Source organism: Cicer arietinum, chromosome 1 (genome assembly GCF_000331145.2).
Source record: "Cicer arietinum cultivar CDC Frontier isolate Library 1 chromosome 1, Cicar.CDCFrontier_v2.0, whole genome shotgun sequence".
In the NCBI taxonomy this organism is placed as follows: domain Eukaryota; kingdom Viridiplantae; phylum Streptophyta; class Magnoliopsida; order Fabales; family Fabaceae; genus Cicer; species Cicer arietinum.
Genome location: NC_021160.2, coordinates 21,408,296 through 21,432,930, shown reverse-complemented (window position 1 = coordinate 21,432,930; position 24,635 = coordinate 21,408,296). Strand labels below are relative to the sequence as shown.

Genomic DNA, 24,635 nt, shown 5'->3' with positions numbered 1-24,635 from the left:
AACCAATTAAGAAATTTTATAGCTTTGCAACTCACTATTACCAAAACTAAAAATTGCATATTTGATTTATAAAGTGGTTAATAAGAAATACTTACAATCACATAACACTTCTTTACATTTACATATTTTTCCTTGGCATCGTCATTGACAAATGACCCATCAGACTTTTTATGACAAAATTGAATATATTTCACCCCTACTGTATTTTCGACCATCTCTGATTTTCTACAAGTAAACACATATAATAAGTACTTGTTAAATTAAGTTCAATTAATAGAAGATTGAGTGAATCCTTCCAACTCATCATTCTTCCTTGCAAGCGTCTTAGGGCTTATTGTATGAAGGATCGTTAGCTTTTCTCTATTTGCAGCATTTTTATCAGCCTTCTCCTGCAGTGATAAAAATGACATCAAAAGACATAATAGTAGAAAACAAATCACAATGCAACAAAAGAATGGTTACCGTTGTTTTTGTCTTACGTCTATATTGAACAAAAATAGTCCAATGGTCTTGATTTATAGAATGTCAATAATTTTGTTGGTTTTCCTCAAAAGAAAGATCCCACTTATAAAATTTCTTAAACAACTTACATCGTGCATCTCGCCATTTCTTTTCAAGGCTTGTAAGAATATATTTTTTGTTGTCTCCATCGTCAACATCCAATTTTGACAAAAACATAATCATAAAAAAACTTAGTTTACAATCAAAACAATAATAAAGAATATTCAATTGTTTATCATTAATACCTTTATTTTATCCTTAAAATTTTCATTTTTTCTTGTCGATGGAACTAGTTTCCAATTGTCGTACATGATATGAAAATCCTTAAACTTCCTTGCAATTTCACCCAAAAAACTGCATAACTAACCAACAGCCGATCCTACCAGTTGCCTATCTGAATTCCATCTAGTTACTATTCTGTTAACATTAGGAGGAGCTTCAAGCATGTCTAACATCCTTAAGTGTGTCTTTGAAATATGTCCCGCCTCATCTAACACATAATTCAATGAAATATTTCATACCTCAACCATGTAAAATAATTAAATTATATACATATAATTAGATATTAGATAACATACTAATAACTTCTACATCCCAATATGTAGAATTCCTTTTTCGAGAAATTTCTAGCTCATCTTGAGAGTGAGAGGATGTCTCTTGAAAAGGTGTTGCGTATATCACTTGCACTGCTCTTGGTGTTGTCACTTGAGAAAGAGGTGATTTTGTCGGTTGCACTGCAGTTGATGGTGTTGTCATTGGAGAAGGTAGTGGTTCTATCGTATGCATTACTGGTGGTGTTGTCACCTGGGAAGGTGGCAGAGCTGTCGTTTGGATTGTTGGTTGTAAACCATGTATCCACATGTGCTTCATTTTGGCTACTTCAAGATCTTCAGGTAGTATAGGCCTCGAGCCACCCTTTGTGAATGCTACAATCATTTATTATCCATGTAAATAAATAAAAATGAACATATAATATGAATAAGAAACATGTTATATTATTAGTATTTTGAGTTATTATTAACCGATGAGGTTTTTGAAATGGTAGAAGAAGATTTGTGAAGGGATTGAGAGAGATGATTTAGATTGAGAGCCTTCATCCTTTTTTTATTCTCTTCCATTGTTTTGCGTTGAATATCCTCATATGATGATTCTATTTTGTTCACGAGATTGAGACTCCAAACACATTTACACTGTAAATATTGATGACAACCAAGTTAGACTGATGCAAATAGCTAAACAAATAAGATTTTCAAAGATGTCAATCATAATTATGCCTAACACAAAAACAAACACAAAAAAAAAAAAAGAGCACATTAAACACAACACAAGAATAAAAAAGTAGTAAATAGATAACATAGATCGAAGAGTTCCATATTATAAACAACAAACTAGAATTATTAACAATCATAAATTCATATCATGATTATTGTCATCAAAATCATCATTAAAAGTTGACGTTTCAGGATCATCATATGTAGCCATTCTTGCCAATTCTAACTGTGTGTTTTCATTAGAAAAAAAATTGTTCCAAATTTTGAGATGGGTACGGTTCAATGGATGTCATAATTTCATCATCTCCATCCATGTCATACAATTCTCTTGGCTTTACATGAATAGGTACGCTCCATTCTTGTTCGTTATCATCATCAACATAATAAACCATTTGAGCTTTTGACGCTTTAATGTATGGTTAATCATCTTCATGCTCTCCAGTATGTATTAGTCTTGCAAAATTTATAGAGGTAAAACCCAATTTCTTACTATCTCATTTGGGCATCACTCTTGAGTAACTTCGTGTTCCGAACATGCCAAAAACTCTAGTATTTTGATTTTTTTAATAAATTGTCTTGTGCCAATGTTCGAGATTTGAATCCATTGACATTATATGCAGTGAACCTTCTAACTTTATCAAGTACATTATATCCATTGATTTTGAGCAAGACTAACAAGAACATTTTTATCTGATCCACTAAAGTTGTCTAGATTGTTGCAAATCTAAACACCATAAAATATACGATTAGTCACATTCTTATTAAAAATCAAGGAACTCAATCACCAATTTTGTCATGAACACTAACACAATTGCGGAACTAGTGAGGAAACTCTCTATGAACCTTCTTGTCTACCTCAGAAGCACTCCTTGCACCACTCTTCACTTGGCTTCAAATAATACTTCTATATTGCTTATTTGGTTATTTCAAATTAGATGTATAAAAAGAAAACTTTGTGGTAAATAATACAAATAGAATAAAACTACTTACCTTAGATAGTAGTCAACTATGATGCAGTTTGTTAAACGTGTTTATGAGCCTGCAACTTTTCAATTGATGTAAGGGTATAATATGAAGATCCACCAACATATTTTCCAACTCTAGGAAATAATTCGGTTACACGCCAGATTGTACAAGTTTACCTTTCAACATGATACATCCATCAATAATGAACATGAACTCCAAGTTTAACTTCAACAAGGTGAACAACCAAGTGAACCATAACAATGAAGAATGAGGGAGGAAATATAATTTACATGTGGCATAAAGAGAGGACAATCTAGTTTTTCAATTTTTCCAAATCAGCAACATTCAATACTTTACTATATAATTGTCTAAAGAATGACTAAAACTCAATCGATATAGTTCAAACATCATCTGGTAATGTTGTTTGAATGGCTAACTTTAGAAATTGTTCCATCAATATGTGACAATCATGACTCTTCAACATTCCATTCAACTTAAGATTTTCCATGTCAATGCCCCTAGAAATGTTGTTCGAATAACCATCAGACACAATGATATTCTTTAAAGTTGTTAAAAATCTCCTATTACCTTTAGTAGTCAGAGTAAAGACGGCTAGAGAAATTCTTCCATTTTCATTGGGACAAAGGTCAGATCTTATGCTCATAGCTTTAAGGTCTTTTCTTGCATTAAAATTATATTTACTTTTTGTGTTATCATTTAGCAAAGTAAATATGATATTATCGCACATATTTTTCTTAATATGCATCATGTCAAGATTGTGGCGCAAAAGATTATCCTTCCAATATGGAAGTTCAAAGAATATGTTTTTCTTTTTCCATTGTTGATTGACACCTTGTGTAGGTCGTCCGCCACATGTTCCTCTTTCCCAACCATTCTTTCTCTAGCTTTCTACAAAATGATCTTAACTTTTTGCGTTATCATTTAGAGAAGTAAATATGATATTATCGCACATATTTTTCTTAATATGCATCGTGTCAAGATTATGCACAAAAGATTATCCTTTCAATATGGAAGTTCAAAGAATATGTTTTTCTTTTTCATTGTTTATTGGCACCTTGTGTAGGTCGTCCGCCACATGTTCTTTACCAACCATTCTTTCTCTAGCTTTCTACGAAATGATCTTTACTTTTTGTGTTATCATTTAGCAAAGTAAAAATGATATTATCGCACATATTTTTCTTAATATGCATCATGTCAAGATTATGGTGCAAAAGATTATCCTTCCAATATGGAAGTTCAAAGAATATGTTTTTCTTTTTCCATTGTTGATTGATACCTTGTGTAGGTCATCCACCACATGTTCTTTTTTTCCCAACCATTCTTTCTCTAGCTTTCTACCAAATGTGATTTCAATGTTTTGAACCTGTTCAAGAATTTGGAGCTCATATAACATTTTAGGCGAACCACACATATCTTGTTGACCATCAAAGCGGACCTTGTTCAATCTAAATCTATGTCTCCGATCAAGAAAACAACGATGACCCATAAAACATCATTTTATGCTATGAGGAAGACGATGAGGAGTAGAGTCAATGTTACACGATGGACAAGCAAGTCTGGTGTAAGTGTTTCACCTAGAAAGTGTACCCAACCCTGGAAAACCACTAATTTTCCACATCAAAGTTGCATGTAATGTGAACATTTCTTTGTTTAAAGAATTGTATGTACTAACACCTGTTGCCCATAACTCTTTTAATTCTTTGACTAGAGGTTGTAAGTAGACATCAATATCATTTCCTTACATTTTTTTACTGGGAATTATCATTTACATTATTAAAGATGTCTGTTTCATGCACACCCATGGAGGAGTGTTGTATGGAATGAGAATAATTGACCAAATACTATAATTTGCACTCATCATACCAAAAGGAATAAAACCATCACTAGACAATGCATGACACATATTTCGTGGGTCTGATGTAAACCAAGTGTGTGTCAAGTCAAAATGTTTTCAAGCTTCAGATATCTAGGATGTCTCAATATTCCATCATTCTTACTATCGATTGCATGCCATCTCATATCCTTGGTCGATTTTGAGGACACAAATAATATTTGTAATCGTGGTTTTAATGGAAAATAACGAAGAAATTTGGCAGGAACTTTCATCACCAGACACTCCAATTACTTTCTTTTGCTTTTGAACAAACATAATAAACATGGATCTTTTCATAATTTAAACCATGCATGGTGATTGTTTTCTTGGCTTCATAGAATGAATTTGGTATATTTGCAAATTCAAATGCATCTTTTAATAACTCTAAAACCATTGTCATGGCTTTTAAGTCATTCCACATAAACATTTGATGTGATACAACTTTACCAAAAAAGTTAGTCTTGAATATTTAACACACCCTTAATACAAAGGTTGTTCTCATTCTCTACTTAATTAATAGCACTCTTTGGCCTCTTCATACCTTTGTTGACTTACATTTGGCACCATATCTTCATTTCGATCAATCTTTGCATTTGATTCAATAGGTACTTCGTTTGCATGATCTTCGACTCCAAAATCATCGTTGATCATGTTCTGCATATGATCATCAAAGACAATTGTGTCTTGAACTATATTTGAAACACTACTAGGTGACGATAGTATTAGTTTCTCCTATGGACTCCCCATGATGTACCCAAAGGATTTATCCCTTTGGAAATGGTTTTCACTAAGTGATCGTACATTACACTTATACTCTGCGGTTTTTTGAAACCACGACGTTTACAATGGCATATTATTTCGTCATTTTCTAATTCAACTTAAAACATAAAATAGATTAACCTTAAACATAATAGATTCACTATGCATAAAGGAACAAAACATGCAAAATAGTCATAAAGCAGATTCACAAAACAAATGTTGAAGGTGCAAACACGAGAAGGGGGTTGAATTTTGTTTGACAAAGTTGATAACTTTTAGCTAATTTGATGAAGGCTGGTTTACTTTTGTGAATTACTTGGAGTAGAAGCAATCGAATTCAGCGACAACAAACAATGAAAGCATAGCTTTATCCTGGTTCACCATTAACTTGGCTATATCCAGTCCCCTCATTCAGAATGCTTTAATCCACTAATTCAAATACCTTGAATTACAAAGCACCTGACCCTCCAAGTCATTCTTTCTAAACAGTCGGACAACCCCATACTTTTGAGGAACTAACCATCTTGGCCGTACAAGCCAAGTTTTCTCATAAAATCCTAACAACCCCAAATTGAAGAAGGAACTAAACTACTATCGGGTTCGATACAAAAGAGTAGAACTTGAGTAGTTGCATCTAATAAAGCTGATAATGATAATAATAACTCTCACACTCTAAGAAAATAACACTCAAAAAATATTTCTAACTTGAACAAGTGCTTCTCTCTTTGAACTCTAAGACTACTCTTTTAAGTTTTTCGATGCTTTTCTCATTCCGTCTTGAGTGTTTAACTATGAGTTGTATCTTGTTTAGATTGAGTTTGTAAATTCTTAAAATTGATTCTATTTCTATTTTGTTTAGATTGAGTTTGTAAACTCTTCATATTGATTATGTTGTATTTTTGTTCAGATTGCGTTTGTAAATTTTTCAAATTGATTCTATTAGTATTTTGTTATAGATAAATCTTGATTAAATCTTCTATAAATCTTTTTCAAATTTTGATCAAATCTTGATCAAATCTTCTTCAAATCTTAATTAAATCTTCTTCAAATATTGAACATACTTTCTTTTCAACTTGGTTAAAGATTTTATTCAATTATAAATTTGAATCTAGTCTTATTTTCGATTTTCATCAATTATAATTTTGAATTAAATCGTATTTTAGATTTTCTTCAAAAACATGAATCTCTTTTCATACTATTTGAAGTCAAATATATTGTTCTCATAAAATAATTTTGTTAACATCAAAACTCTAAATGTAAAACCAACTCCGTTCCAACAAATGTCCTTAAAGAATAACAACTCTGAATAAACCTAAATCATGCAAACAAAAAAAAAGGAAGCCATTATTTCCTAGCTGTAATGGGAACAACTCCACCTGAACAAGATCATAGAAACCTCATACTCATACATAAAAAGTTAGAAGTGCTTAGTTAACCTCATACTCATGCTTTGAACCATTTTTCTTAATTTCTTTCACGGTTTCAAATTTTCTCAAATACCAATCAAATGAAGAATCTGTTAGGAAATGGTTTCAAAATAGGTTAAGGAACAATATAATGTTAGCAAGATTCTTCATGTCCATCTAAGACAGAACAATAGGGCCTTATGATCGTTGTCAACTAACAAGTCCACAAAGATTTTGAATACAAGTATGTGCTTATCACATCAAATATGAAAATAAATGTGACAATATTTGATAAATCATAATAGTAAGCATAAGTGACATATATGGTGGTACCACTATATTGTCCACGCCCTAGACTTGAAAATTTAATTTTTTGTTAATTGGTATTCACTGTAATGCAAGGAAGAGGCTTCAGGTTCAATGTTAGCTACTTGTTCATGATTAGTAAAAAAAGATTTGATTAGTAAGTCATAAACAAAGGAACAAGAGCTTCCAGATCTAGAAAACTAAACACATGGACATGAAGAATATATATAGTAAGAAGAATAAATATTCTAGGTGGTGGTAGCAAGTGGTAATTTATAATGAGTATCATGATTTATAACATTTCATTGGGTGGGAGAGAGGGTCAGAAAACAAATAATAGCATCAAAGGTCCAAATCAATAACATGACTTTACGAAAAACAATAGATCAGTAAAAAATGCTTGACCAAATGAACCAAACACATCAGGTGATGTAATTTGACCCAACTTATGTTCTACCAAACAATAATATAACTTTAGTCTGAATTGCAGCATGTAGATATTTTTTCTTCTCATGAAGCTAGTAGGTCCACACATATATTAAGCAACAAATAGATATATCCATGTTTTTTTTAATAAGCAGTAGACATATCCATGTGGTCTACAAACATAGAATTAAAACAATAATGTTCTAATGCACTAATAATGTTCTAGAATCATGTTCACTTGGTTCTACTCTTGATTTCACGATTTTTTTTTATGTTTTAATTTATAAATAATATAGTCACCGTTTGACTAGAAGTGATGATAAAATCAAAGAGATATTGGACGAATAAGGCATTTGAACATTCCATCAAAACGAGTATCAAAACAAAGCCAAGAGGTAGACGAGTTGATATGGCAGCCATTTGGGCAGGTTGAAAGATATTCAAACAGTAGAGGTAGAGGAGTTTTTGGTGAGCAACTCCTCACTAGTTATAGATATATTGGATTCTTAAAGTATGGGCCCTACTATGTTAACCTTGTGATAGGTATCATGTAAGCATATTTTGTTGAGCCAACTCAATAAACAAGATTTTGAGAAAACTTCTTCAAAAGCTAGAAAACTTCCCTCATCTGTTATTTTTGGAGCTATTTCTTTAATTATGTATATTTATCATCTCAAAAGCAAATGAAATTTAACATAAGACACCATTGAATCTAAACTAGAGAAATTGGAATATGGTAAATAATGATGGCATAGAAAATTACCATAGTGAGTAATATTTAACAAAGAGAACGTTAATACTAAAGAAAAAAACATGAATAATACATATGCTCCATCTTGTACAGTTATGTTTTACCATATTAAGTTTTACTTTGTACCATTTAATCAGATTGTGAACGTCTTTCTTATCAATTTACAATTTTTTTTCCAAAAACATGCCTTGCAGCTCTACGAAATCATATAGTTCAGCCACAAATTTTAGATACACCAAGATTAACGCAAATGTATTTAAAGTTATGCTTAGCATAAACACACTCACAAAGCTAAACTAACTGAAAACAATCAAAGTTTTATGAAACACCAAAATTTAGTATAACCTATATTCAAAGCTATGAACCTAATATACCAAAAACTAGAGTGACCTTCCCCCAAATGTATAGAAACCCTATGATGCATTTAATCATCCCCTGAAAAGTTCATTCATAACTTCTAAGTTAATAACAAGTGCACACATGATTATAACAATCCAAGCCATTATAACACAAAGAAAGAGTTATTAGTTTTCGTCAAAGATCGAAGTGAGAAATGGTGCCATCGTCAGAGTTATTAGTTTTCTTTTTCTTTTATAGCAATTTGAGAAATTGATAGATTGAGAGATTACCTTTGCAATAGCTAATTTTTTTGCAAGAGGATAAATCACCTTCTTTGAAAAAGGTGATTTCGTTTTTCTTCAAAGTTGGATTTCGTTTCCTTCAGCGTTGAGAAAGGTTGGTGAGATTTGGGGCTTTTCAGAAGTTTTAGGCTTTGGAGAAATTGAGAAACGGAGACAACACGAGACTGAGAAATGAAGACATCAAAACGGAAAATGAAACACGATAGTGATTTGAGTTTTCTTTAAAGGGAGGCGACAGTTGAAAAAAATCGCCCCAAGACCTGTCGCATTGTTGTAGTGAGGATGGTTATTTTATAACTGTCGCAGGCTAAGTGTCATAATAATGAAAACTTCTTGTAGTGGTTATTAATGTTTATAGGGACGAAGCAGTTAATCCGCTTGAGCAACAAATGGTTTTGATCACATCTTTCAATAGACAACAAGTTGACATGTGGAAAGATAACAACACGTATATCATCTCACTCCAACTTGTTGGCATGGTCCATAATGAGGATCAACAAGTCAAATAGTTGGAGGCCAAACGAGCCAATTCTGGTGACAATCATGCACCTCTGCAATACAAGGGGTACATGGGAAATAGTGCCAATCAGACATTGTAAAGTCAATTGATCTTCAGAACATGATATTTTCAAGTGTAGTCGAGTCTTATACAACAAGTACCTTTTATTCCTTGTAATACCCAATCTAGTACTTTTGATGATAACAAATGTGCTTTTTTAGAATAGTTTGTTACACTAATGATTTCATTGAGTGCGTGCCATTTCTTCTGTTGGGTTAGAGTGATAAGTCTTCACTTTCTAAAACAAGAGAAAGAAAAGTAAGAGAAAGGTAGAAAGAAAATCTAAAATAGAAGTTAAATAACATTTTAAGGACGATAAATTATCTTTGATATTTTCCTTATGTCGACTGATGCCAATGCTGCTTCGACTAAATTTGAAATTCAAGGAATCTAATGGTTAGTTGATATGAATACTACTTTCTCTATTCCTTAATTTTCTTGGGGGCTGGTTTTCTTCATCTTCCTCTTCCAAGTCAATTATTGTCTCATTCTTCCATATGAAAAGAAGTACGAAAAGGAAATTAAGGGAAAAAATGGCTAAAGAATTGGCAAATTAAACGGTGAGTAGTGTAAATAAAATAATCACCCTTTTTGCAAGTTGAAGGAGCCTTGTCTCTGGTGGATGGTTTGGAGGAAGGATGTAGAAGGTTGATGGGCACAACAGTTTGAGCCAAGTTGTCACCAGTGCTTAAAACCCTAAGATGGGCATGGCATGAAAGGAAGCCACATCAAGGAAGGTAATGGTCATCATACACCAAAGAAAAAAAAATATTTAGCATCTACTGACTAGTAGCCAAGGAGACCAAAAAGGTGCTCCATGTCAAAGGTCACATCTATCTTTGAAAGCTTGATCATGTGGTAAATGCCCTATATTTTATAGTTCTTCTCTTTAGCCGAACTCACCCTAGAAAGCCATCTTACATAATTAGGGATAAGATGCATATCAGTTCATAATTCTCTAGGATTCCTATCGGCACCAAATCATTCGCAATCCAATGGTAGTTTGGAGCCAAGGGGTCCTAGAAAGAATGGTTCAGTGGTCACACCAATAGTAGAACGACATAGAGTAAGATGATTTTGGAAAGGTCAAAGCATACTAGGGATGTTTCCTTTGGTTTAATGAAGGCTTTGTGAATTATAGGAAGTTATGATTAAAATATAGAAATGAAATTATCAAGGGAGAGAAATAAGATTATAAGAAGATTACAAGAATGATTTTAAGGAAGCAAGAAAAAGTCAGGGAATAACAAGAAGTAAGGGGTGAAACAATCGGTTAAGGCTTTTTGTAGTCCATTGAATAGGCAAGAAATTTGTAATTGATTAGTTGAGATAATCAAGGTTACTATTAAAGTAATAAAAGCGACAAGGATCAATCAGTTTCACCCTTTTGCAAGCCAAGGTAGGGTTTATAACATCTACTTTTATGTGTTACGACGTAGTGATAACACTATTCATGCGCAATAATTATTGTTTGCATCACATCATCTCAAAAGCTATTAGCTATCCAATAATGCAACACAGGGGTAGCGGATATTTTTTAGCTGAGAACGACAAATTGTCGAATTTTGGATAGCCAAATTTCTCTCAGTCGAAGACAGGTCAGGTGTGTAAGGAACAACTGAATATGAGTAAGTCAAATCTTTCTCGAGTCCACAAAGGTTGCAGAGGCATTAGAATAGGTCAAAGTTTAGTGAAACTTGATAATTTGGTAGTTGCACTAATATTTCCCATTTTTAGCACCACTAACAATCAACACGAAGACAAGATTCCAGAAAAAGATGGACATATATTTCCAACAAGACATGTCGAAAAGATAGGAAACATGTGTCGGTCGCGGGGCGCCTTGAAGTTCCATAAGTAGAAGTTATCACGCATTACTCTCGTAATTAGTCAAACAAGGTTACATTTTGTTAAGCCACAACTTATGGCCAGTAAAATTAGTTTTGGCTATAAATATCAATGCTTCTAATATTTTTAGACATACACAATCAATCAAACAAGCCTTTCACACACACAAAATACCCAATTTTATTTCATTTTTAAAATAAAATATAAGTAAAATTAATTTACATTTATCAAAATGTAATATATAAAAAAAAAAAATCAACAAACAACTCATATAGTATTTGTCTTAGATATGAATCATGTATATATAATATCCTACATAAAACTCACGTAACAACATATATCATACATATTTGCTAAAAAAAAAATATACCATACATATTCACCATATCACATTTTATCTTTTATTTATCTTTTGCTCAAAACGATGCATGGGTGGATGCACTAGTTGATTTTTTTTTTTATTTTTGACTTTATTATAATTTTAGTCTCTCTATTTTTACTGATTCATGAAATGGGTCCTCCGATTTTAAAAATTGACAGTTTTGGTCCCTTATTCGGATTTTTTAACCAAAAAATTATAACGTAAGATGTTTTAAATAACATGACAAATGGTACGGTAATGTAAAACGATTAACACCCATGGAATTGAAATAAAACGCAATAAAACCTTAACTTTCAACTTTAGATTTTTTTCATACTTTTAATTTAATTAATGACATATGAATAATTAATGCATGTAGATGGTTCTATATCATATAATTGTAGGTCATGTCATTAAAAATATGTCAATCCATATTTTTAAGTTCAAATATCTAAAAGTTGGATCAAAACTGTCGATTTTTAAAATAAAAGGACCATTTTCATAAATTGGTAATAATATATAGTAATATCTTTTTATTACTTTCATAGTTATTTTTAGGAGATTTTCTGTGCTGAATTACATTTATGGATATCCATTAACATTTAATACGTACATAAAATTTTTGCTAAATAACACCAACGATCCCTTAACTTAATTTCAGTTAACGTTTTAGTCATTTATCTTTTTTTCTTCTTCTGATTTGGTCTTTTATTTTAATTTTAAGTGACAATTTGATCTTTTAAATTTTAAAATGTCAACATGTTATCTTTTGTTTTTTTAGAAAAATTCAAAAAATCTTCAAAATTTTCAAACAAAACCCAAAAAGTTAATAAGTATCTTCAATATAATGCAAATTTCATCAAATGCATAATTTAAATATTCAAATAAACTCATATTTTCATCTCCAACAACATCAAATTTATCAAATAAAGAATGAAAATACGAGTTTATTTAGAGATTTAAATTATGAATTTGATGAAATTTGCATTATATTAAATATGATAATTAATTTTCTGAGTTTTGTTTGAAAGTTTTGATGAATTTTTTGAATTTTTGTAAAAGAAAATATAATAATTGACATTTTAAACATAAAAGATCAAATTGTCAATTAAAATGAAAATAAAAATTCAAATCGAAATAAAAAAAATAAACGACTAAATCGTTAACGGATTGTGTAATCCTACGAAGAATGGTTTTTATTTTTGAAATAAGTGGGAATTGTTGTCACCGAATTTTAATATAATAAAGAGTGGTTGTATGTTCCATAATCAATTGAATTGCACCTTAATGCCAAAAAAATAAAAGTACACTGAATTTTAATCCTAAAAAACCTTCCACTCAAATAAAAATTGGCTCGATTGTTCCTCGACAAGGAGCTTGGAGTCATTGTGGCGATTCTCACTGCCAATAAAACAACCATATTTCATCACTAGGCCTAGAATCCAGATCCAGTTGAGAATACATACATGAGAACAAAAATGTAGCTATCCGGTTCTTTTATATGTATAATAATAACTACCTAAGAGAATACGTACAGAAAATATCATCATTATTTGAAGGTGCACATTACATGCATGTTCGTTCCGTTTGAGAAGGCATAAAATAGGCCCAACACAACTTAATAAAGCTCCCTCTTTTTCCTTTTGATATTTACATTTATTTCTTTTTTTTATTTGTCGAAAACATTCTCTCAATCTATTATTATAAAGTGGAAAAGAACATACTTTCTTAATGTCTCTCGATAAAGGTTATATTCGAGGCAAAAAACTTCGGGAACCTTCATGTAAAGGTGAACCTAATTAAAATTCCCAAAGATCGTCCACAACTTTCCACCGAACTTCTAGGAAATAATTAATAGTATTACCAGTACTTTATTTTACTTTTTATTTATGAATTAGTGTTCTTTTTTTTTTAAGATGCAAAAGAATAATATTACGTTCACTGTAGGCTTTTTGATGAATTAGTATTGCTAGTACTTTTGTTACTTCCACTGTACCACAAACATTTTCTTGCATTTCTCACAAAAATGTGGAAAGAAAAATGTCAGGTAAATTTTTTTCTTTCGGTAAACTGTATTGTATAAAAAATTCTAGTTTTTATACTAGTAAAAACAATATAATGAAGCGGGACAGGAAATTTTTTATGTTTAATTTAATTTGAGTGTAAATGCATTGAATCTGGTGTCTTTTGGATTATGAACCACGCCTAAATTGATAAGATTTGACACACAGTGAACCGATGAAACAAACTTTATGAGCCAAGACACTTTGTATGTGTTAAAGATCATCCAATCACACTACATCCCCACAATGCTCATTGTTGACGTTGGATTGCGCTACATGTGCCCCCTTAGATCACGAGTGCTCTAAAGATTTCGCTACAATCTCATACATGTGACACCACTTGACACTCTTATAGGTAATTTCATAAAGTGTATGCTTCTATTCATACACCACTCACAAGGGATATGAAAATCATTTAAAGCCTTTTGAGTTTATCCTCTAAATATTGCAGTCTAATGCTTCTCACACCATAAGAAGGGACAAAAATAGTAGTGTTAACATAATTAACAAGTGACTTGTTTTAATCCATACGAACCTTTTTCATGAGATCTCTAATTACAAATGTTGGGTTGCCATAACTGATAATTTCAATTGGCTTAAGTCCCATTCCCTTCGATGTTTGGAATATTAATTTCATTCCAAGAGGCTTTGTTAGAGGATCGGCCAAATTTATTTCTAACTTCACATAATCAATGGATATTGTTCCATCTTTTAGCAGCTTCTTTACCAAATTATGCCTCAATTGTATATTTATTTTTACTATCGAAGTTTTTATTCTTTGCAATAGCTATCGGTGATTGGTTATCACAATGCACTAACAGTGACGGTACGTGTTGGTTTTATTCCCAAAGAAATATTTGCTAAGAAATTTTTCAAGCACTCAATCCCTTTATTGGCCAATTCAAGAGCTATAAACTCTGACTCCATAGTAGATCTAGTGATTATGTATTTCTTGATAGATTTCCATGCAAGTGCACCACCACCAAATGTAAGTACATAGCCATTAGTGGATTTTGTCTTATCTGAATTAGAGATCTTGTTAGCATCATTGTACTCGTCTAATACAGCGTGAAATCCACAATTCTCAATAGTATAGTGTTAGTGCAAAAGTGGTTTTAGATGCAATCATCTTATTGATATTTTGATGATAACAAAAACAAAAAAAATAAATAACAATTATCCTCTAACTGTATTTGCTAAGTGTTCATATTAAGTTAGAAGATAAAGATCTATATTGATGAATATCAATTTTAAGGTAGCATAAATTACAAGTAAGTTTGAAATAATAATCTAAGTGTTTTTAAACACATAATATTGTCACTTGATAAATAAGTAATTATGTTTACTAATAGAGCAAGCCAAAATATAGCAATAAGAAGTAGCGATATGTAGTTCCAAGTCAATGTGTTACAAGTTTGTGTTCTAATATAAGCTAGATCCTCTCATGAACAAAGAAAAAATAATCTACTAAACAAAGTTCTCAATGACTCTAAAGAAGTTATTAAAGTTGTGTCTAACCCTAATGAGCTTTCTCTCAAATGTGCCTTTGGGTAATTCGTTAATACTAGAAACGATATGAATGTTCTGCCTCTGATAAGTGTGTCAAGCAAAATAATCGTTTGCCTCTGATAAATGTGATCAATGAACACTTTTTCAATGTATTTAAGAAGAAATCGTCTAGTCATTCAACAAGTGAGAGAGAATGAAAAATACAATGTGTTAAGAAGAAATTTTGAAAAAGTCAATAACACATCAAAATAAAAGTATGAATGAAAAATCCTCGCAATAAAGAGTTATTACAATTGATGTAAATCGTCACATTGTTTTCACATACTTGAACTATTACAGAACTTGATATGTAACATCATCTCAATGAGAGTTAGAATCCTATAATCAAACTTTGTGTCAATTTAGACCCAAACTAGAATTGATGTAAATCATCCCGATAGTCGCAACAACTCTCTCATCTCTAAGAGGTGCCTAATAAGGTATAACAACACTCATAAATCTCAATTATTGGTTACCATAAATTTGAATAAGGGTCTAACGATGACAACCTGGAAAGACTAGAGAAAAATAATCAAAGCTTGAAGAGAGAAAGTAAAGAATATTTGTAGCTATTTATTGAAATAGTGAAGTAAATAATTGACTGTACTGAGGTAAAATCTCTTGGTAAGAGGAAAAATAGATGTAACAATAATTATGTTGCGAACTAATATAAAATCTCTATATGATTCAACATTATTCTGACTAAACTTGTTTTATAAGAGTAAGTTAAATGTTTTGATAAAGAATATTTTTAGAAATGGCGAAACACAATTGAAGCCCCCAATTTCTTGTATTTTCCAACAACTTCATCTGGTATCAGAGTTCGATCTATTGATTGAGCATTTTACCGTGAAAGAGTAAATATTCTTTAATGTTGGAAATACCAGTCAAATTGTTTGAATTAGTGTATATCTTTTTACGATTTTTTTTTAATTTCTTTGAAAACCTAGATTCACTAAGACAGATTCACAAGGACTATAAATTTTATCTGAGAAATAGATAAAACACTTTAGTAGAGCATCTATTTCTTAAATGTTAATTTCATCTTCTTTTCAATTTTTTTTAAAAAGTTATTTAATCTGCTAAAGGGCAAGGGAATTCGTGTTAAAGTTGTTCTTATGGAAATCACTTTTCAATGAGATTTTGAGTAGTAAAATAGAATCTCTATATTGAGATAAGTGAATACTTAAAGAGAACTATATACATGAAAAAAGATTCTTCCAGTGTCCCCTAAAAAAGAGTAAACATCACAAAGTCACATTTATATAAGAAACATTATCTTAGATTTAAAACTATATAAGAAACTACTTCATCGTGTGATTAGATTTTAACAGCAAACTGAAACTCCATTATGTGTCTTCTTCTAAGATCTATTTATATATGTTCTAAAAATTCTTTTAATTCTATTTTGACTTCTAGTGGTGTTTCTTGAAACTCTTCAATGACAGACTCGACATAACTCGTATGCTTCAATAAGATAGAGTGAGTTAAACAATGAGAAGAATCGATATTTTACTATTGAAATTCATCCACTATTAGAAAGAAGTATTAGCTGAAACAATTGAATTATTAGTAAAAAATAATGGAAACATTATAATGCATGTCAACAATGAAACTAACTAATCAGGGAAACATTTTCTAAAAATTTCAATGATCCATGATACATGTTCAAATGTGCAAGTACCCCATTAGAAGAAATGGTAAGTAGTGCAACATCTCACTTACCAGCACAAAATCAAAAGGTTGAATGACAACAAGTCGAAAACCCTCGTCAGAACAAAGGTTGGAAGATACTCTTAAGAATCCTTGGCTAAAATCAAGTCCAAAACCAGCAATAGTTAAAAAGGGTAGATCAAACAATTTCTGGTAAGATAAGTGAAAGGATAAATTTGTTAAATTACCCTCGATTTTCACCAATTAGGTACTTTGCATTTTATTTCATTAGTTTATGTGCACTTTGTTGGATTTTGATCCTTTGATTCCTAATTTTGACATAATTAATAATTCAACAATGTTCATACAATACATGATAAATCTAATATTTGAATTGAGCAAGATTTCAGGAACAACAATCAAATCCTACACACTTGGAACAGGTTGCTTGAAACACAAGAAATCAACAAAAGTTGACTTTTGACTGAAGCAAATCGATTGGGAAATCGATTTCATAACAAGGGTGTAAGGAAAGACAACTGTTTGTGTTGGTATAATCGATTGGGCAATCGACTGACTGAATTAGAAATGAAAATTGCACAAGTCAGTAGCACCCCAGTTTTGAGGGTAATCGATTGACAAATCGATTATACATCTCGCAAAGTAAACCTGATTGAAATACATCGATTGGGAAATCGATTGGACAAGTCACAGTGGAACCCCAGTTTTAAGGGTAATCGATTGGCAAATCGATTACTTAAATATCACTTGCAAAATAACCTTTCCTGTGACATACAAATCGATTGGACAATCTATGTTGTAAAATTTCAATCAAGTCAAATTTGGTTGCAATCGATTGGCAAATCGATTGAACTAAATCCCAGGTAAGAACTTTTTCAGACAAATACATACAAATCGATTGGCACGTCGATTAGTATCAAAATAGCTGAGTCACTGACTTAAACACAATCGATTGGCAAATCGATTGACAGAACCTTTTGAAAACCCAGTGAACTCTGAGCGTGTGATCAAATCGATTTTAAGTATTTGTTAATCGATTATGAAGACTTGATAAATCGATTACGCAATCGATTGATATGTGTTTCAGTTTGAACATAACATCTGCAATCGATTACGAAATCGATTCATATCAGTCTTAACATAATTACTGAAAATTATTGTTTAAAGAATCGATTGGCAAATCGATTGGCTTATATAGTTTCAAGATTCAAGAAAAACAAGACACACGATAATCGATTGGCAAATCGATTAGACTGGTTTATCACTTTACGAAATCGATTGGTAAATCGATTGATTAATATGTTTTTCAGAAACTATATAAACTGTCTTCAATCATTCTTTCAATAACAATGATATCAATCTGAAATATACATTGAATATTCTTGATACACAATAACACTTGGTTAATACATTGAGATTACTTTTTCAGATCAAATAGAAAAAGAGGATTATCAACAATCAAAAAGATAGCTGCTAAACAATCTTGAAAGACAAGGATTCTCAAAAACAAATCTTTGATATCCAGAATTATGAGAAGCCATTTTGACCAAGATTGAAGACTACTTTTTGTTCTTTCTGTATTCTGTTTGTAATAATTCTTTGAAACAAAAACAAAGCGAGAAAATCCAGCTAGAAACTGGTGACTACTTTCTTGGGTGAGAGTGCTCAACAAGAAAGAGTCGGACTTTGATTCTGTGTTAGATTGCTGAGTATCTACAAGGATCAGAGGGTGATCAATAGGAAAGAGATCATTAAGATAGATAGGTTTCGGGGAGGAAACTGGACAATCTGTAATTGATTCTTTCTATTGGAGAAGAAAATCTGAAATCCGTTTGGATTTGCAGGACTGGATGTAGGTTGTCAAGTGGACAACTGAACCAGTATAAATCCTTGGTGCAATCTTCTCTAACCCTTAACTCCTTTGATTTACTATCTTGATATATCTGTATATGTGATTAAAATTAGATGCATGTTAAACATATTCTGTAATAAGTAATATTGTTTAATCTGATAATTTGACTTGTATGCATCTTGATTAATCTCATATCAATCTAATAAAACTTGCTAATCTTGTATGCCACAATTTAATTTCCGCTGTGTGTATGAAATTGATTTAATTTCATAAAGAACTGATACATTCTGATATATTCCGCTTATTACGAGGTCATATATACCAACAATTGGCCTCAGAGCCTAACTTTTCGAGAGGTAATACTCATAAAAGCACTATGGCCTCAAACGATTTTCTGGGAGAAGGCGCATCGTTAGCAAGACCTCCAGCTTTCAACGGAACAGCTTATATGTACTGGAAGCACAGGATGCTAATCTTCTTGGAAGCCAGTGGCATAGACATCCTTGACGCTGTTGAAAACGGTCCATATATTCCCAAGATTGCAGGAACGAATGACTCAATGATTCTCAAGCCTAGAGCCGACTGGTCAGATGATGACAAGAAAAAGGTAGGTTATAATGCAAAGGCTAAGAACATTATAACATCTGCTCTTTGTGCAGAAGAATTTTTTAGAGTGTCAAACTGCAAGTCAGCAAAAGAAATGTGGGACATTCTTCAAGAAACACATGAAGGAACCACAGACGTGAAGAGAGCTCGCGTAAACACACTGATGCACGAATATGAATTATTCAGCATGAAAAGGGACGAATCCATCAGTGATCTGCAAACCAGATTCACACACATTGTGAATAATCTTCATGCATTGGGAAAGCAAGTGGATAACGAACAACAGATTGGAAAAATAATGAGATGTCTAACCAGAGAATGGCAGCCAAAGATAACAGCCATAGCAGAATCTAAAGATCTAGCAAAGATGACGACTGCAACTTTGTTTGGTAAACTAAGAGAACACGAAATGGAATTACATCGACTGGACGAATCAGAGATGGAAAGCCGCAAAAAGAAAGGACTATCCCTGAAGGTTCAAGCCCAGCAATCGAAAACTGAATCAGATAGCTGCTCAGATCAATCCAGTAGTGAATCTGAAGAGCCGGAAATCGGGTTGCTTGTCAAGAAATTCAAGAAGTTTCTGAAGAAGAAAGACAACAAATTCAGAAAACCATCTAGCTCCAAGACTACTGACAACAAGACCATTACATGCTATGAATGTGGTAAAACTGGTCACATAAAGTCAGAATGCTACAAATTGCAAAACAAGAATAGAGCTACAAAATCAAAAGGCAAGGAACCAGTCACCAAAACCAGAAAAGCTTATATTGCATGGAATGATAACGATGAATCCTCTGCATCTTCTGATGAAGAAGAAGTCAACTTGTGTCTCATGGCAGATACAAATTCAGAATCAGAAAATGAGGTTAGTTCACAATCTAATCCAACATATGATGAGCTACAAGAAGCTTTCAATGAACTGCATGATGACTATGTGAAATCCATAAAACAGTTGTTAAGCACAAAGAAAATGCTTGAACAAATGAATGTTGAGCATAAAGAAATTGAAAATTTATGTGAACAACTGAAAAAGGATTCACAAGAAAAATCTGCAAAGTGCATTGAACTTGAAAATACTGTTGCATCATTAAAATCTGATTTATTAAATTTTGCAAATAGTAAAGATAAGCTAAATGTCATACTTAGCAATCAAAGACATGTTCATGAAAAATCTGGTTTAGGATATACACCAAATATGCATGTCAAAAGAAAAAATAAAAACAGATCTGGTATTGGTTATATGCAAACCAGAAATGTCAAACATGGTCAAAAATCTGCTATTGCTAAGAGTATGTATGACATCTTTACTAAACCAAATAAACATTCATCCTTTGATGGCAGATGTCATTTCTGTTGCAGAAAGGGACATTTTGTGTCTAATTGCAAATTTAAAAAATTAGCCAATCAAGGATGGAAGCTAGTTTGGATAGAAAAGAAATCTGTGTTTGACACTAACCAACCAGGACCCAATTTAAATTGGGGACCTAAAACAAAATTCTGATTTTGTATTGCAGGTGTGCTTGACATCCACGAAACACTCATGGTATCTAGATAGCGGATGCTCAAAGCACATGACTGGTGACAAATCCAAATTCCTGAACCTGACATTAAAGGAAGGAGGCTTTGTCAAATATGGTGATAACAACAGAGGAAAAATCATTGGAATTGGTGATGTAGGCGATGAATCAACTGCAGTAATCAAAAATGTGCTATATGTTGAAGGATTAAAGCACAACTTACTGAGTATAAGCCAGCTATGTGACAAAGGTTTTCAAGTAAGTTTTTCATCACAATCTTGCATTATTGAGCATAAAGATGACAAACACATAAAGCTAATTGGGGACAGAATCAACAACATTTACATGTTGGATTTCAATTCTGTACCTAGTGCTGTATGCTGCTTGTTATCCAACTCAGATGAAACATGGCTTTGGCATAAAAGAATTGCTCATATACACATAAATCATTTGAATAAACTTGTCAGCAAACAGTTAGTCTTAGGTCTACCAAATAGGAAGTTCTCTAAAGATAGACTGTGTGATGCATGTGAGAAAAGTAAACTGGTTAAGACTCCATTTCCCTCTATAGACTTGGTTAGAACAAATAGAGTTTTACAACTAGTTCACATGGACCTTTTCGGACCTGCCCAAGTTAAGAGTTTAGGTGGAAACCTGTATGGATATGTGCTGGTTGATGATTATTCTAGATTCACATGGACTTACTTTTTAGCTCATAAAAGTGATACATTCTCTGTTTTCAAAAAGTTTGCTGCTTTAGTACAAAATGAGAATGATTTGAAAATTGTTTCAATAAAAAGTGATCATGGAGGTGAATTCCAAAATGATCTTTTTCAAAATTATTGTGAATCAAATGGAATCAACCACATCTATTCAGCCCCTAGGACACCACAGCAGAATGGGGTAGTGGAGAGGAAAAATAGATCCCTAGAAGAGTTAGCTAGGACCATGCTTAAGGACTCCAACCTACCTAAGTACTTTTGGGCAGATGCAATTAGTACAGCCACCCATGTTGTGAATAGAGTTCTCATTAGGCCCCTGCTTAGGAAAACACCCTATGAGCTTTACAAGGGTAGAAAACCAAACCTGTCCTACTTTAGAATCTTTGGTTGTAAGTGCTTTGTTTTGAACAATGGCAAAGAACACCTAGGAAAGTTTGACCCTAAGGCAGATGAAGGTATCTTTTTAGGATATTCCCAAACTAGTAAGGCCTATAGAATCTACAACAAAAGAACAAAAACCATAGAAGAGTCAGTTCATGTAAAGTTTGATGAATCTTTTACAGAAAACTTGAACAAAACTCCTTCTAAGGTTATTGAAATTTTGGACGATGTTGTAGAATCTGAACCACTAGAACAACCTATAGCTGACCCTCCAACTAGTGCAGACCCTGTAGAACCTATAGAAACCTGTGAGTTGCCTAAGGAATGGAAGTTCAACCGAAACCACCCTTTAGACAACATTATAGGCGATATCTCTAAAGGTGTTGCAACTAGGAGAAGCCTTAGTCAGTTTTGTAACTTTACAGCCTTTGTATCTCAGATTGAACCTAAGAACATTAAGGAAGCCCTTTTAGATAGTGAGTGGATACTTGCTATGCAAGAGGAGTTAAACCAGTTTGAGAGAAACAAGGTGTGGAACTTGGTACCTAGGCCAGAGGGTAAGCATGTTATAGGAACTAGGTGGGTGTTCAGAAATAAGTTAGATGAGAATGGTGTGATAACTAGGAATAAAGCCAGATTAGTTGCAAAGGGTTATAGTCAAGAGGAGGGAATAGACTTTGATGAGACCTATGCCCCAGTAGCTAGACTAGAAGCCATAAGAATTTTATTGGCTTATGCATGTATCATGGACTTCAATCTATATCAAATGGATGTGAAGAGTGCCTTTCTCAATGGAGACCTCCAAGAGGAAGTTTTTGTGAGTCAAACACCAGGTTTTGAAAATCCAGATTTTCCTAACCATGTGTATAAACTCTCAAAGGCCCTCTATGGGTTGAAACAAGCTCCAAGAGCTTGGTATGAGAAACTCAGCACTTTCCTCATTCAACAAAATTTTTCTAGAGGAAATGTTGATAAGACACTCTTTACAAAAACTACTGAAAATGACATCTTGCTGGTCCAAATTTATGTTGATGACATAATATTTGGATCAACAAATGATAAACTTTGCAAAGAATTTGAAAATTTAATGAAAGGTAAATTTGAAATGTCAATGATGGGTGAACTGTCATATTTCTTGGGATTTCAAATTAACCAAAGCAAGCAAGGCATTTTCATTAGTCAATCCAAATATTGTTCTGATTTGATAAAGAAATTTAACTTTGATAAACTTAAGTCCATTGATACACCCATGAGTCAAGGAAATTTCTTAGACCGAGATGAGAAGGGTAAGCCTGTAGATGTCACTAGATTTCGTGGTATGATTGGATCTCTGCTCTACCTTACAGCAAGCCGACCAGATATTATGTTCAGTGTTTGTATGTGTGCAAGGTATCAATCGAATCCGAAGGAATCTCACCTCAGTGCAGTAAAGAGAATTTTCAGATACTTGGTAGGTACTAAAAGTCTTGGTTTGTGGTATCCAAAAGGTTCAACATGTACTTTGGTTGGTTATTCAGACTCAGACTTTGCTGGTTGTAAACTTGACAGAAAGAGTACTTCAGGAACATGTCATTTGCTTGGTAATTCTCTAGTGTCTTGGTTCAGTAAGAAGCAAACAAGTATTGCATTGTCTACTGCAGAAGCTGAATACATAGCAGCTGGGAGCTGTTGTGCTCAAATCTTGTGGATGAAACAGCATTTAATGGACTTCGGTGTCGATTTGGGAACAGTGCCGATCATGTGTGATAACACAAGTGCTATCAGCATAACCAAGAACCCAGTAATGCATTCAAGGACAAAACACATTGAGGTAAGGCATCACTTCATAAGAGACCACTTTCAGAATGGAGTTATCAAACTTGAGTATGTGAACACTACAGAACAATTAGCTGATATCTTCACAAAAGCATTGCCAAAAGAAAGTTTTTTGAACATAAGGATGAAACTAGGGATCATTGATCCTAGTGAAGTGTAAGTTTTTGATGATTCTGGTACTTTTCAGTAATGTTTTCCAGTTACATCGATTTGGAAATCGATTACCAGCATGGTAAAAGGTTTATAAAATCGATTTGAGAATCGATTACGTTAGCCCAGGATTCAAAATTTCAGAAAATTTTTTTTAACCTTCACGAGCATCGATTTGGAAATCGATTAGCTAAGTGTTCAACCTTAAGACAATCGATTTGGGAATCGATTAAGTAAAACAGGAATTCGATTTGAACATCGATTTGAAATATGACCGTTACTCAAAGTACCTAGCCGTTGGCACTTCATCATTACTGAATCGATTGAGGATTCCCAGCAACGGTAACCTAATCGATTGGGAAATCGATTTACTAGGTCAAGAGTATAAAAGGAACAGTTCTAAATCGATTTCTGCACTTTGTTTTCCAGATTTTCTCAGCTTTTCTCTTGTGTTCTTCATTCTTCTGTCTCTGCATTTGTTTGAATCTGCTTTCTACACTCTACCTACTTCGAATCTACACAAAATTGTTGATATGGCCCGAGTAAAACAGACTCAAGCACGCACTCCATCTCCATCATCCTCTTCCACCAGTGAAACACCATCACCACCTCCAA

General features: G+C 32.7%; 1 long non-coding RNA gene across 3 annotated transcripts; it reads right to left on the bottom strand.

The window, feature by feature from the left end:
- Window positions 1-130: 130 nt before the first annotated feature.
- LOC101509126 (uncharacterized) lies at window positions 131-10,826 on the bottom strand. 3 transcript variants are annotated; one of them, XR_012162918.1, is made up of 5 exons: window positions 10,067-10,826; window positions 9,582-9,970; window positions 8,910-9,472; window positions 1,524-1,691; window positions 131-1,427 (listed from the first exon to the last, which is right to left on the bottom strand). It is a non-coding gene; the product is annotated as an uncharacterized lncRNA (long non-coding RNA). The 3 variants fall into 3 exon arrangements; XR_003472956.2 differs by having other exon boundaries at window positions 131-1,691; window positions 10,067-10,822; XR_189353.4 differs by lacking the exons at window positions 131-1,427; window positions 1,524-1,691 and having other exon boundaries at window positions 8,236-9,472; window positions 10,067-10,823.
- Window positions 10,827-24,635: the final 13,809 nt, after the last annotated feature.